This window comes from Sciurus carolinensis, chromosome 1 (assembly GCF_902686445.1).
Source record: "Sciurus carolinensis chromosome 1, mSciCar1.2, whole genome shotgun sequence".
In the NCBI taxonomy this organism is placed as follows: domain Eukaryota; kingdom Metazoa; phylum Chordata; class Mammalia; order Rodentia; family Sciuridae; genus Sciurus; species Sciurus carolinensis.
In genome coordinates this window covers 39,468,868-39,483,008 of record NC_062213.1, presented here as the reverse complement: position 1 = coordinate 39,483,008, position 14,141 = coordinate 39,468,868, and the positions used below count along the sequence as shown (strand labels likewise).

General features: G+C 33.4%; 1 protein-coding gene and 1 non-coding gene across 8 annotated transcripts in view; one reads left to right on the top strand and one right to left on the bottom strand.

Moving 5' to 3' along the window:
* Window positions 1-14,141, top strand: part of Vps13b (vacuolar protein sorting 13 homolog B) — an 829,431-nt gene that overhangs the window by 24,322 nt on the left and 790,968 nt on the right. The gene's annotated exons all lie outside the window — the stretch shown is intronic.
* On the bottom strand, window positions 10,166-10,272 carry LOC124968283 (U6 spliceosomal RNA). Its single transcript, XR_007105658.1, has one exon. It is a non-coding gene; the product is annotated as a U6 spliceosomal RNA (small nuclear RNA).

The following is a 14,141-nucleotide window of genomic DNA, read 5'->3' as shown; positions in this document are numbered from 1 at the left end:
TGTTGCTTGTATTCTTGATAATCGTCATTCTAATTGGGGTGAGATGCAATCTTAGTGTAGTTTTGATTTGCATTTCTCTTATTACTAGAGATGTTGAACATTTTTTCATATATCTGTAGATTGCTTGTAGATCTTCTTCTGTGAAGAGTCTGTTCATTTCCTTAGCCCATTTGTTGCTTGGGTTATTTGTATTCTTGGTGTAGAGTTTTTTGAGTTCTTTATATATTCTGGAAATTCGTGCTCTATCTGAAGTATGAGTGGCAAAGATTTTCTCCCACTCTGTAGGCTCTCTCTTCACATTGCTGTTAGTTTCCTTTGCTGAGAGAAAGCTATTTAGTTTGAATCTATCCCAGTTATTGATTCTTGCTTTTACTTCTTGTGCTATGGGAGTCCTGTTAAGAAAATCTGATCCTAAGCCGACATGTTGAAGATTTGGACCTACTTTTTCTTCTGTAAGATGAAGGGTCTCTGGTCTGATTCTAAGGTCCTTGATCCATTTTGAGTTGAATTTGTGCAGGGTGAGAGATAGGGGTTCAGTTTCATTCTGCTGCATATGGATTTCCAGTTTTCCCATCACCATTTGTTGAAGAGGCTGTCTTTTCTCCATTGCATATTTTTGGCACCTTTGTCTAGTATGAGATAATTGTATTTATTTGGGTTTGTGTCCATGTCCTCTATTCTGTACCATTGATCTACCTGTTTATTTCGGTGCCAACACCATGCTGTTTTTTTTTTACTATTGCTTTGCAGTATAGTTGAAGTTCTGGTATTGCGATACCCCCTGTTTCATTCTTCCTGCTAAGGATTGCTTTAGCTATCTGGGTTTCTTATTCTTCCAGATGAATTTCATGATTGCTTGCTCTATTTCTGTGAGGTACATCATTGGGATTTTAATTGGAAGTGCATTGAATCTGTATAGCACTTTTGGTAGTATGGCCTTTTTGACAATATTAATTCTGCGTATCCAAGAACTTGGGAGATCTTTCCATCTTCTAAAGTTTTCTTTAATTTCTTTCTTTAGTGTTCTGTAGTTCTCATTGTAGAGGTCTTTCACCTCTTTTGTTAGATTGATTCCCAAGTGTTCTATTTTTTTTTGATGCTATTGTGAATGGGGTAGTTTTCCTAACTTCTCTTTCTGAGGATTCATCAGTTATGTATAAAAATGCAATAGATTTATGAGCATTGATCTTATATCCTGCTACTTTACTGAATTCACTTATGAGTTTAAAAGTTTTCTGGTGGAATATCCCGGTTCCTCTAAATATATAATCATGTCATCAGCCAACAGGGATAGTTTGAGTTCTTCTTTTCCTATTTGTATCCCTTTAATTTCCTTGATCTGTCTAATTGCTCTGCCAGAGTTTCGAGGACAATGTTGAATAGAAGTGGTGAAAGAGGGCATCCCTGCCTTGTTCCAGTTTTTAGGGGGAACACTTTCAGTTTTTCACCATTTAGAATGATATTGGCCATGGGCTTAGCATAGATGGCCTTTACAATGTTAAGGAATGTTCCCACTATCCCTATTTTTCTAGTGTTTTGAGCATGAAGGCATGCTGTATTTTATCAAATGCTTTTTCTGCATCTATCAAAATAATCATGTGATTCTTGACTTTAAGTCTGTTGATATGGTGAATTACATTTATTGATTTCTGGGTTGAACCAATCTTGCATCCCTGGGATAAAACACACTTGATCGTGGTGCACTATCTTTTTAATATATTTTTGTATGCAATTTGCTAAAATTTTGTTGAGAATTTTTGCATCAATGTTCATTAAAGATATTGGTCTGAAATTTTCTTTGCTCGATGTGTCTGCTGGATTATGTATCAGTGATATTAGCTTCATAGAATGAGTTTGGGAGGCTTCCCTCCTCTTCTGTTTCATGGAATACTTTGAGAAGTATTGGAATGAGCTCTTCTTTAAAGGTTTTGTAGAACTGGGCTGAGAACCCATCTGGTCTCGGACTTTTCTTTGTTGGTAGGCTTTTGATGACTTCTATTTCATTACTTGAAATTGATCTATTTAAATTGTGTATGTCCTCCTGGTTCAGTTTAGGTAATTCATATGTCTCTAGAAATCTGTTGATGTCTTCGAGATTTTCTATTTTGTTGGACTATAGATTTTCAAAATAGTTTCTAATTATGTTTTGTGTTTCACCCGTGTCTGTTGTGATATTTCCTTGTTCATTCCGAATTTTAGTAATTTGAGTTTTCTCTCTCCTTCTCTTTGTTATTGTGGCTAAGGGTTTATCAATTTTGTTTATTTTTTCAAGGAACCAACTATTTATTTTTTCATTTTTTCTGTTGTTTCTTTTGTTTCAATTTTGTTGATTTCAGTTCTGATTTTAACTATTTCCTGTCTTATACTACTTTTGGTGTTGCTCTGTTCTTCTTTTTCTAGGGCTTTGAACTGTAGTTTTAGCTCATTTATTTGTTGATTTTTTTTCTTCTTTTATTGAATGCGCTCTATGAAATAAATTTTCCTCTAAGAACTGCTTCATAGTGTCCCAGAGATTTTGATATGATGTATCTTTGTTCTCATTTACCTCTAAGAATTTTTTTATTTCCCCCCTGATGTCTTCTGTTATCCATTAGTCATACAGTAGCACATTATTTAATCTCCAGGTGTTGGAATAGTTTCTATTTTTTATTCTGTCATTTATTTCTAATTTCAATTCATTATGATCTGATATAATACAAGATAGTATCTTCGTCTTCTTGTATTTGCTAACAGTAGCTTTGTGGCATAAAATATGGTCTATTTTAGAGAAGGATCCATGTGCTGCTGGAGAAGAAAGCATATTTGCTCTTTGTTGGGTGGTATATTCTATATATGTCTATTAAGTCTAAATTATTGATTATGTTATTGAGATCTATGGTTTCTTTGTTCAATTTTTGTTTGGAAGATCTGTCCAGTGGTGAGAGAGGTGTGTCAAAATCACCTAGTTTTATTGTGTTGTGGTCTATTTGATTTCTGGAATTAAGAAGGATTTGTTTGACGTACATGGATAAGCCACTGTTTGGGGCATAGATATTTATGATTCTTATGTCTTGCTGATTTATGCTTCCCTTAAGCAGTATGAAATGTCCTTCTTTATCCCTTCTGACTAACTTTGGCTTGAAGTCCACATTATCTGACATGAGAATGGATACTCCAGCTTTTTTGCTGTGTCCATGTGCATAGTATGTTTTTCCCCATCCTTTCACCTTAAGTCTGTGGGTATCTCATTCTATGAGATGAGTCTGTTGCAGGCAGCCAATTGTTGGATCTTTCTTTTTAATCCAATCTGCCATTCTGTGTCTTTTGATTCATGAGTTCAGGTCATTAACATTCAGGGTTATTGTTGAGATATGATTTGTATTTCCGGTCATTTGACTCGTTTTTGTTTTTTGAGACAACTTGGTTTCTCCTTTAATTGGCTATTCCTTTAGGGTAGTTCCTCCCTTTGCTGTTTTACATCGTTGTTTTTCATCTCTTCCTCATGGAATATTTTGCTGAGAATATCTGTAGGTCTGGCTTTCTTTTTGTAAATTCTTTTAGCTTTTGTTTTTCATGGAAGGATTTTATTTTGTCGTGAAATCTGAAGTTAAGTTTTGCTGGGTATACGATTCTTGGTTGGCATCCATTTTCTTTCAGAGGTTGAAAATTATTGTTTCAGGCACTTCTATCTTTTAGGGTCTGGACTGAGTAATCTGCTGATATCCGTATTGGTTACCCCGGGAATGTAATTTGATTCTTTTCTCTCACATCCTTTAAAATTCTGTCTTTATTTTGTATGTTAGGTATTTTCATTATAATGTACCTTGGTGTGGAAGGGAGCCACCCTTCCAATGATGATGGCCACACCCTTGGGAGTGATTCAAAACGCCTGCACCAGCCTCCACAGAAGCTGGGGAGCTCCAGGGAGGGTGCGCTGAATCAGCATAGAGGCACTTGCAGTGTCCCTCAACTGTAGGGGGCAGGCAGGCAGGCTTAGCAATGGCGCTTGACCTCGGTGTAGGGGTCATGTGGGCCAGCTCGCCGCTGGCTCCCTCCAGAATGGTGACCCACCTCGCCGTGGGGGTTGGTTGGGCTGGCTTGCCTGTCCCCTAACCCCGCCATGCAGGCGTGCTGACTCGCCAGCTGGCTTTCTCCGAGATTGGGAGTGACTTTGGCGTGGTGGTCGGGCGGGTCCACTCAGTGATGGGGTCTGATCTCTTCTGTTTTTTTTTTAATACCTGGAAAGTAAATTTTGAAAAAATTTTAACCTAATAAATGCAATTGTTTATATAAGTGATACTTATTATTAAGAGACTTTAAAAAGTTTTGTACCTAACCAAAACTTTAAATTACTTAGCTAAAGAACTGAGCTTTTGTTAATGTTCTAATCTTGGTTAGTACTTGAAATGAGAAGGCAAATTTTGGCTATCCTTGCATTTTTAGTTGCTGTGAAAAATCCTTTATTGGGTTTCTGAAGGAATTGCCTTAAATATAGAGATGATTTTGAGGAGAACTGACATATTTACTAAGTTTAGTTTTCTACTCTGTGAACAGAGTGACTCTTCAATTATTTAGATTGTTCTTTATTGCTTTAATTAGCATTTTGTGTTTTCAGCCTACAATTCTTTTAAATGTTTTATTAGATTTATACTTATTTTCTTTGGAGCATTTATAAATATTGTGTATTTAATTTTATTTTCTGATTGTTCATTTTTATGTATAAATGCAGTTGCATATATATATAAACAAAATTGCAATTATATATATATATAATTTTTGTGCATTAATCTTATATCCTGTGATCTTGCTTATGTTATTAATTCCAGTAGTTTTCTGGTTGATTTCTTTGGGATTTCCTACATGGACAGTAACTTCTATGAGTAGAAGTTATGCCCTCACACCTTTTCTGTTTTTTTTTTTTAAACCCAGGGGCACTTAACCACTGAGCTAGATCCCTTGCCCTTTTTAATTTGTATTTTGAGATAGGGTCTTCCTCAGTACTTAAGGCCTCACTAAGTTGAACTTGTAATCCTCCTGCCTCCATCACCGGAGCCTCTGGGATTACAGGCATGAGCCATCAACTTTTCCCACCCTTTTTTAAAATGATGAATCTTTTCACTGGCCTTAGCTTTTACAAGTAAGCATTTGAGCACAGGTCATTTATAACATCATGTCTGCACACTTCAGTGGATACTTTTATTTATTTATTTTAATAATATTTAAAAATTTTTTTTTAGTTGTTGATGGACCTTTATTTTATTTATATGTGGTGCTGAGAATCGAACCCTCACACATGCTCTACCACTGAGCTACAACCCCAGCCCTCATTTATTTTTTAATTCTTATTTACCTTAGATATTTAGTATTTTGATCTCTTTCTTAAAACTTCACTTTCTTGGTTCCTCTGATTCTCTTTCTCTACCTGTTTGGCTCCTTTTCTCTGGCTTCTATTAATCATTTTCTGTTATCCATCCCAAATTTAAATTGAAGTTTTCTGGGCTTTCATTATTTTAGTCATGTTTTCACTCTTCTTGGATATTATTTCCAGTAGGCTGTTGTTATTCTATGGTCTATGTTCTTTATTCATAAATGCTATTTTAGGGTTCAGTCTTTTTTTTTTCTCTAGCACTAATAGCTAAATGAATGTACACTTATATGTCTTATACAGTGTCCCAAACTGAATTCATATTAAAGTTAAATCCTTTGGTCCTTTATATATTTCCTTTTTCATTGAACATTTTCTACTATGAACATTCAATCCAAATCAGAAACCCAAAAGTCATCCTTAACTTAATGCATCTCTTATATCTAATTATTTATCAAACCTGGTTTCTACTGCTATCTTATTTTTGAATATATCTCTTCCAGCCTTCATTGGTACTTCTCTCCAAACTTGTTTTCATACTGCCTCCAAGTATATTCCTAAATGCGAATTATTTCCTAAAATCTGTTTTCTTTCTTATCCAAAGATTTTCTTGTCTTTGATAATGAACTTTTGTGCAACTCATAAGAGACTTTAATATTTATTGTATTCTAGTGGTTCTCTGAAGACCCTCAGGGTCTTCCTCAGGTTTTTCATGGGTATGCTTGGTTTAAACTATTTTCATAATACTAAACATGATTTAGTTTTAAAAAATTCTCATTCTCTCATGAATGTACTATGGAATTTTCAAGAGACTACTTGATAAATGACATTGGAACAGATTGAAAACAGAAGGAGATATGAGAATTTAGTTGTCTTCTACTAATCCAGAGCTAAAAAAATGTAAAATAATGCCAATTTTCTTTTTTTTTTTTTTTGAAAATGTAGCTATTTTTCATAATCTGGAAATTTAAAAATTTTAGTTTATTTTGAAATTTTCATAATATGAATTTATTTGTAAATGTGATATTTTTATTTTAAAATAAATCATAAAATATGTATGCAAGCTGGGAATTAGGAAGTAGGTCAGTGGCACAGCACTTGCCTAGCATGTAAGAGACCCTGGGTTCACGAGCATCAAAAAAAAAAAAATGAACCTAAATATGTACACGAATATAAATATATGTCAAACATTCTCCTTATCTCTAATATGGTACATATGGCTAGTGTAATTCATACATGTAAATCATTTTGGGATTGTCAGTAATTTTTAAAAGAGATAAAAATATTTGAGGACCACTGGTGTAGTTGTTAGGGAGTCATTGAATTATTTTAAACAGGTAAACAGTTTGATTGATTTTGTGATTTAGGAAGTTAACTGGTTTTTCACCATGGAGAAAAGCATTGGAGGAAGTCATTTCAGAGAATTCATTTTGTCACATTCTAGGAGAAAAAATGATGGGAACCAGATGGATCTGTTATTTGTTGTAGCCATAAAGAAATAAGGATAGATTCTAGAGTAAGAGTGTAGAAAGTTCTAGGATGACTTTTGGAATTTTGGCTTAGGACTGTTAGTGTGGATTACTGGATTTATGGTACTATTAATTTAGATTTTTTTTTTTTTTTCTTTTTTGAGGTGCTGGGCATGGGACCCAGGGCCTCATGCATGCTGTTCAAGTGTTCTACCATTGAGCTAAACCACCAGCCCTAATTTAGATTTTGGAAAAGAGTTTAAAGACTTGTCAAGCTCACCATGGGTCTAACTGAAGAATAATAAAGTTGACATTAAGCACTGTGAATAAATTACATATGAAATTAACACTTTAATACTTATGAAATTATCACTTTAATACTTATTTTCCTTTTTTTGAAGGAAAAGTTGAAAAGTTAATCCATTTAGTACAAATATGTTGAGTTGATAACTCTGTACTAAATGCTGTGGATAAATTAGTTAATGAGACAGACAAGCACTTTTCTTTCCTGGAAGTTTTTAAGGAAAAATCGACATATTACATAACTGACATATTACACGTTGTTTATGAATTAATTTTAGCCTGAAATATTGTTTGTAGTCTCAAAATCATTGGAAGCTAAACTGTTTTGTTTTAGGTGTAACTTCTTATTGGGCTGAAATAATTGGGGTTATTAAATAGTGTTACTGAAATGGAAATAAAAAGCCAAAAACCACAAATAACTGACCTGTAATTGGATGAAAATGTAGGTCAGTTTATGTTAGAATGTGTTGAATGCTTTTAGTGTTCAGGAACAGAGGAAAATCATAGTTTCCTGAACATTTACATGTGTCTAGAGCCTAGAAATAGTAGGAGAAAAAAAATTTTTTAGTTAGCTATTGCGAAGATAACATTATAAAGATATCTTTAAACAGTACATGTATTGATTTAAATCCAAATGTCTTATGTCATATATAAGCCTGAAGTTTATGGCACGTGAACACCAAACCTGGTATAAAGTGGTTCAGTAAAAATTTATTTTTTACTTAATGAGTAAGTTTTAACTGTTGTTTGCCATAATTGGAAGTTTGTGGAGTTTTGTTATATTTTATTTTCCTTGGTGTAATTTTCCCCCCTTTTTTGAGCTGGGAAGGTATATTTTTATTCTCTCATAGCTTCTCTAAGGAGGAAGAAACATATGGATTGAGACAAGTAAAACTTTAGTTTCATGAGAGACTTTCTGAGAATGTTATGAATGATTAAAAGTATGGGTTGTAGAAGAAGTGACCGTGCAACCTTAATTATAGTGTTCAGTGCTTGGTCACTAGAATTTATATGTCTCAAGACTGTATACAGAAAATATTCTACTTTGAAAATTTATAGTTTGCTGGTGGTTGCAAATTTTCTCTTCCCTGCTGGTTGCTGTTCCATTCATTACCTGGCATTACAAATAATAAGGATCTGAGATTATAGGTTTTGCTTTTCCTCTTAGTTTTGGTGGTGCTAGGGGGTTGAACCCATGACTTTGTGAATACTTCGGCAAGTGTTGGAACACTGAGCTACATCCTCAGCTCACATTTTCCATTTTTTTGTTTGGTTTGATTCACAAACTTATATGTAACAGTTCTCTAATTTTAGTTTTGGTGATTATAAGTTGCTGATTTTCTTTTTCCTTAGACTAGTTCATTTTGCCATGACCGACTTTTGGAAACTTAAGATATTTAGTATTTAGAAACTGTACTGAGTATACCTGAATTGAGTTTTCTATGGACAGATTATTGTTGGGTTTTACTAGTCTGAAAATTTCTGCCTGTTAGTTGAAGTGTTTAGATTTAATTTCATATATATATTTTATTTCCTTTTTTTTTTTTTTTTTTGTACTAGGGATTGAACCCAGGTGGCTTAACCTAACTGCTGAGCCATACCCCCACCCCCCTTTTTTTTTTTAATGTTTTATTTTGAGACAGCGTCTCACTAAGTCCTTAAGTTCTTGCTAAATTGCTGATGTTGTTCTAGAAATTGCAATCCTCTTGCCTCAGCCTTCCGAGTCAGAGGGATTAAAGGCATGCATCACTGTACCTGGCATTATTTCATATACTTATTATGGATATATTCATGCCCAGGTATTATTATTTGTTCTATCTTAGTTCCATCAGATTTTGTTTTTCTTTTCCTGTCTGCTTTTGTTTTGAGTGTATAGTCATCCTCCTTCATTTGTGATTTAGTTTTTTGTGATTTCAGTCATCTGAAGTTTGGCATGGTCTGAAGGTATTAAATGAAAAGTTCCAGAAATAAACAGTTCACAAGTTTTAAATAGCATGCTGTTTTGGGTAGTGTGATGAAATCTGGAATGTGAGTAATTCCTTTGTCTAAAATATCCACACTGTGTACCCTACCTGCCCCTTGGTCACTTGGTAGCAGTTTTGGTTATAAGATGGAATTTTGTAGTACCACAGTGCTTGTGTTCAAAATAGTTGTTATTTTACTTAATAATGACCTAAAGTGCAGGAGTAGTGATACAGGCAGTTTTTTGTAGTATATAATTGTTTTTATTAGTTTTTGTTCCTCTTTCTGTGCCTTAATTTATAAATTAAACTGTCTTAAAGACATATGTATAGGAAAATACATAAGAGTTTCTTTCTGTTGGCAGTTTCAGGGTTGCATTGAGTTTCTTATAATGTATCCTCCACATATAAGGGGAGATTGCTGTATTTTAGCATTCCATTTTGCCTTTATTTTTAGTTTCTTAGCTATCACACCTCTTTACTTTTGACCATTTGCTTCAGGACTGACAGCATGCTCGTGTAACTTATCACCATCTATTCTTAATTTTATATCACTTCATATAGAGCATCCCTTATATTAATATGTTTAAAGAGTATGCTTCTCTTTATCCTCTATCATCATTTGTGATACCATTGTCATAACTCTTCTATATGTGGTACAAACTCACAATATTTTATTATTGCTTTGAAGTTTGTTGATTTTTAAGAAATAAACAAGAAAAAATATTTTATTTAACTATATAGTTATCTCCTCTCCTCCCTTCCCCTCCCCTCCCCTCCCCTCCCCTCCTCTCCCCTCCCCTCCTCCCTCCCCTCTCCTCCCTTTTTTTTTTTTTTTTCCTGCTCCTGGGAATGGAACCCAGGACCTGGTGCATGCTGGGCAAATGCTCTTTCACTGAGGTACATCCCCAGCTCCTGGGTTTCTTTCTTTGAAATTAGACATTGTTAGAAGGTGTTTGCAGATTTTTCCCCCCACAACCCTGTCTTTTTCCCATGTTACTTTTTTGTTTGTTTGTTTGTTTGTTTTAAAAAAAATTGGTTCTTTTTAGTTTAGGATTCATTTTGACATAAAAACATGGAATTTAATTAAAAACATGGAATGATTCATTTATTTACATGTCATTCTTGCTCAGGGGCCATGCTAATCTTCTCTGTATTGTTCCAGTTACAGTATATGTGCTGCCGAAGTGAGCCCTCCCATATTGCTTTTAGATCATCATAATATTGGCCTGATTTTGACCTTTACTTTTGCATATGTTTAGAATTTGCAGTTTCATATGCAGCAGTTGCATATATTCTTTTTTTCATAAATGTTTATCTTTTCTTTTTCCTTAGGCCTCTCAAATCGTCTTTTAACCTATTTATTTTTAAACAAACACTTCTTTTTTTTTAGTAAGCCTTTATTTTTATTTGAACTTAGGGGATAACATAAGAAATGCCTTTGAAAACTTTAAAGCATATGTACTTTTAGAAAGAGAATTAAGATGAGAAGGCTCTAGGTTCAAGCCCCAGCTGCACAAAAAAGAAAAAAAAGACAATATATTTGAAAAATGTATTAAAAACTCTTCATCCTTTTTTCATGAATTTGTTTTTAAAACAATTTTGTATTATCTTAAAATATGTGGTGTATTATATTGTTAGCAAATTATTAACACTTTAAAATACCAATATGTCTTCTGTCCAGTTAGTTAAATATTCTGGAGTTTTTTGGAATGATTATATGAATCATTTCTGTGAAAACATTCTTTCTTATATTATAGTACATAATTTGATAATACATACCTTGAGTTTTTTAGGACAGCCCCAGTTATAGACTTAGTGAAATTTTAACCACATGGAATTAAATACTTGAATGCTTATGCTTTTTTTGTCACAAAAGTGGTTCTTATTGAAAAATAATTCATATAGTATAAAAATAAATAAGTAGTAAAGGTTAATTCTTTGTCTTTTTTTGATGTTCTTCTTCAGACATTTATATTATTTATATCTACATTTTTGTGATAACAAGTGACTCTCCTTTTGTGTAATTGCCTATTAAGAGCCTTTGTTAGCTGGGTGTGGTGGCACATGCCTGTAATCCCAGTGACTTGTGAGGCTGAGGCAGGAGGATCACCAGTTCTAGACTAGCCTTGTCAATTTAGTGAGGCCCTAAGCAACTTGGTAAGACCCTGTCTCAAAAAATAAAAAGACTGGGGATGTAGCTCAGTGTTGAAATGTCTCTGGGTTCAATCCCCCAGTACTTTGAAACAACAGCAACAGCAACAACAACAAAACAAAACAGAAAGAAAAGAAGAAAAAAAAAAAGACTTTGTTTACTATTCTTGTTAGTCATATATATCATATAATTATATAATTAAAACTAATTATAGTTATATATATGTAAAATACATTACATAACATGTTTTTATGCAATAACAGTTCTTATATTTTTGTTTTTCTATTACAGGGTTCCTTTCTTTATTCAGGATACTCTGTTTTCTTGCTTATTAGGTGTGTTGCAAATATCTTCTCTCAATCTTTGGTTGGTCTTAAGTTTTCTTTAGTATCTCTTATTTTGTAGAATAGTTTATTTTAATTTTCATATAGCTGGATGTTTTAGTGTTCATTTTTATTTGTTTGGCTTTTATGTCTCATGGGAAATTTCCAGTTGACCTGTGGTTATAATGATATTTTCCTATGACTTTTTTTAGTACTTTCAAATTTTATTTTTCTCATTTATCTTAAATCACTGGAATTTATTTTCATGTATCATATAAGGCAGAAATGGTAATTAGTTCTTTCTGTACCATTCAAATCATCTCTTCCCCACTGATTTATAATGGTCCTTTGTTCTATTCTGAGTAAGTATCAATGTACATATGTATGTATGTTTGTATGTACATACGTATGTATGTATGTGTCTGTCTGTTTGTCTTGCTCTATTTCTGGGCTCTCCTCTGTTCCATTGGCTTGTTTAAATTATCATGGTTTTAAAATAAATCCTAATGTGGACTGGGGGCAATTTCTCCCCATTGTGTGTATGTAGAGATATTCATTTAGATCTCTCTGTGAGGATACTTAATACATTAATTATGAAATATTTTAAGGCTGTTCTAGAAGATTAATTTTATTGAAGTAATTTTGTTGATTTCTTTAGCATTAGTTTTCTTTGAGTACTTTAGAATAGTGGTTTGTAAGGTTGTTTTGACTAGAAGGGTCATTATCTGTCACATTTTCACTTTTAAGCTTTTCCTTTGTACATTTCTCATGGCCTTGTAGTTTTATAGTTACTTCTATTCTGCAGTCTAGAATCAGATCTTAACTTGGCAGTTCAGAGCTCCTGCAATATTGATATTGGGAAATATCGTAGAATTCTTTATTTTGAGTTTGTTTTCCTCTGACTTTCTTTCTTTGCACCTTCTAGGCAGCAGTTGGCAGTATCTCTTTTTGGCCTCCTTTCAAGTATTGGAGTTTCACTCCAATATTGATTTCAAATAGTGAGCCTGATAACTATTTTTTGTCTTTTATACCTTTGTTTTATTTATTTATTTTTATGTGGTGCTGAGGATCAAACCCAGTGCCTCACACATGCTAGGCAAGTGTGCTACCACTGAGTTAAAACCCCAACCCCTTGCATGACCATTTTGAATCCTCTGTTTTCCTTTTGTGCCTCTCACAGCTTTTGAATTTTGAGCAGAACTATGTGTCATCTTCATTCTGACTCAATGCCTTGAGCTTAGTTAAAATTTTCTTTTTATTTTATTGTTATCATGTTACCATTTATCTAGTATACTACTATCAGAAGCATAAATTGTTTTTTCTTTTTATTGGAAATATAAAAGTTCCAAACATCCTTTCTATTTAGATTTGTCCTAACTCTTTATTTATCTGATCTATTTTGATCTCTACTATAATATATTCAGCTCCTGTGTGGACATATATATTGGTATGATATGCTTTTACTGGAAACACCTCCATCTAAAAGTGCAGCCACCATTTCACTTTAAAAATTGCATCTTTCAAAAGTTTAATTGGTTGTTTCTTGGGTAATATGGAGCTTAGAGAGTAGTGTCATTCTATACAATTCATGATCAAGCGTCTGCTTTTCTGAAGATGTAAGACTCATTAGCATCATTTTGCAAGGTGAGAGCAGGTATGAAAGATCGTGTTATACTTTCTTAGAAGAGTAAGATGGTAGTGTCATTGAATTAGAGCATAAAGAACCAAGAGAATTTGTGGGGAAAATGAGAATAGTGGGTTAATGAGTTGAATCAATTGTAGAGTTTATACATTTTGTTTTAGACATACAGAATTTGTGGTGCTAACGTTAAAAAAAAGAATTCTCATTGCTTCTTTCTTCATTTAATTTTTTTTTTTTTTTTTTTTTTTTTTTTTTTTTTTTGGGTGCTGGGGATCGAACCCAGGGCCTTGTGCTTGCAAGGCAAGCACTCTACCGACTGAGCTATCTCCCCAGCCCCTCTTCATTTAATTTTTAGACTTTTAAAATATTCTATTAATTGTTGGTATCTCTGCTTTCAAAGATTTTTCCTGAGTCAAGCATTTTATCTTGTTATTTCTTAAATTTCATTGGCTTGTCAACATATAGAATAAAGCTTAAATTACTTGGACTGATATTCAAGGCCTTCGCTTCTTTTATAGGCTGATATTATATTGCTGTCTGTTTTACCTAAATTGAGCTACCCACCCTCATTTCAATAAAACATTTGCTTCTTCCTCTTTATCCCTTTCTTCCTGCAGATCAGTCTTTTCAGACATCATGATCTTTGTAATTTTTTCCCGACTAATCAAGCTCATTGTGATTTCTCCTTTCTTGTATTATGGAGATATTTAGTAATGTGCTACATTTAGATATCTCTTCAGAAAAGTAGAAGAAAAGAGAAGAAAAGGGAAGAAAAGAGGAAGAAAAAAGAGACAAAAATATTTTGTGTTTATGATACTTCCAACATGTCAATACTGGTAAATACGTTACACCCATATCTTGCATAAGTCCCCTAATAAGCCCTATGAATGCAAGAATATCCTCTTTTTATAGGTGGAAAGTAAAGCATAAAGAGAGTGTTTTAG